A 1512-nucleotide genomic window follows, 5' to 3' on the forward strand; every position below is an offset into this window, starting at 1 on the left:
TGTCATCTTCTCGGTTTCATTCAACCAAAAGTGAAAGTGATGAAACTTGATTATTTGGAAAGACTTCGACTGGAGTTATTAGGGACAAATACCGACTGGTATAAGAATATTGTTTTGGCTTTAACCAAATCCATAAAAATCAAGGGTTCAAGATATATTATCAACATTTAGAAAAATTCAAAAAAATTGGTCTAAATTTCGAACTTTTTACTTTGAATTTTTAAAACAATTTTGGGTAAGCTGGGCTCGAATCGTCACATGCTGTATCGTATTACTTGTCACGTAAAAACACATTTTTCGGATTTTGACAAACGTGAACGTACTCTTTATCCCATTCAGCTTAAATGACTGTGAACGGATCGAGCACAGTTTTATACCCATGGAATTTTAGGATAACCAAAAATTTGCTGCTAAAAATTCCCATTGATTTTTAAAAATTTGTTTGTTGCAAGGCACATTAAACAGGTAGTATCAGTAGAGCAAAAACAACATTTGCGTGTATTTTGTTGTTGCTTCTGGTATCGAAAGTGTCAAAAACTGTTCTGAATTTTTTCTTCTAAATCAAAGCGTGCCATGTGAAATACAAAAAATTATAAAAAATAAAAAATTGAAATTGGAAAAAATTAAAATTGATGCAATTTTCTTTCCTAGTAAATTTGTTTGCTTCTCGAAGCATTGATCCATCCTTTGCAAGGCCCAGTAATCAGCGGTCGTGCTGCTGAGTTGGGCGAACGTTCCAAAAGCTGCTATTCAATCGCTTGTTTTGTATGGAAAAAGGTTTCAGATGCAAATGGATTTTAACAATTCAGAATTTTTGTGAGAAAAAATTAAAAATATTTGACATTTTCGAGACCAAATAATTTGAAAATAAATCAAATCAGCTGCTCTACTGATACTACCTGTTCAATGTACCTTGGTTTGTTGGCTGTCTTTTGTGTTTTTTTTTTGTATTTAAAAATTACTTGCCATTTGGAAAAACTGGCTTTGACTATTTTTTTTTTTTGCAAACAATCATAGTGTGTAATTACATACCTGTCCATTTTTTCTTTTTCTTTAAATAATCGTTTAAAATATTTAGGCATTTTGAACGATATGACTTTATCGCATGCATTAAAGCTTTCGATTTTAATTAATGCAGTAAATTAGGCTACACTTTTGGAAAGAAATTTATAATATGAATATAATAATAATTCGGTGGGAGTCCCACACTCGGGGAAGGTAGTATAGAGACTAGCGCCCCCGGCCAGTGCATAAAGCATTTCCCTCTCCTACGAAAAAAAAAAAAATAATAATAATAGATTGGCGCTTACACATATGTTAGTGTTTGGCCGAGCTTCTCCTCCGACTTGTGGCGTGCGCCTTGATGTTGTCACACAAAGCGGAGAGACCTACGGTTTTACGCCGACTCCGAACGGCGATTGTATTTTTATGAGAAGCTGTTTTTGATGGCAGAAATACACTCGGAGGTTTGCCATTGCCTGCCGAGGGACGACCGCTGTTAAGAAAAAACCT

The 1512-nt window shown here is 34.4% G+C and overlaps 1 long non-coding RNA gene across 1 annotated transcript in view; it reads right to left on the reverse strand.

Moving 5' to 3' along the window:
* The window catches only part of LOC118749313, a 10580-nt gene that overhangs the window by 8107 nt on the left and 961 nt on the right, over positions 1-1512 (reverse strand). The window lies entirely within an intron of this gene.

This window comes from Rhagoletis pomonella, unplaced genomic scaffold, assembly GCF_013731165.1.
Source record: "Rhagoletis pomonella isolate Grant_MI unplaced genomic scaffold, Rhpom_1.0 Rhpom_scaffold_00015, whole genome shotgun sequence".
In the NCBI taxonomy this organism is placed as follows: Eukaryota; Metazoa; Arthropoda; class Insecta; order Diptera; family Tephritidae; genus Rhagoletis; species Rhagoletis pomonella.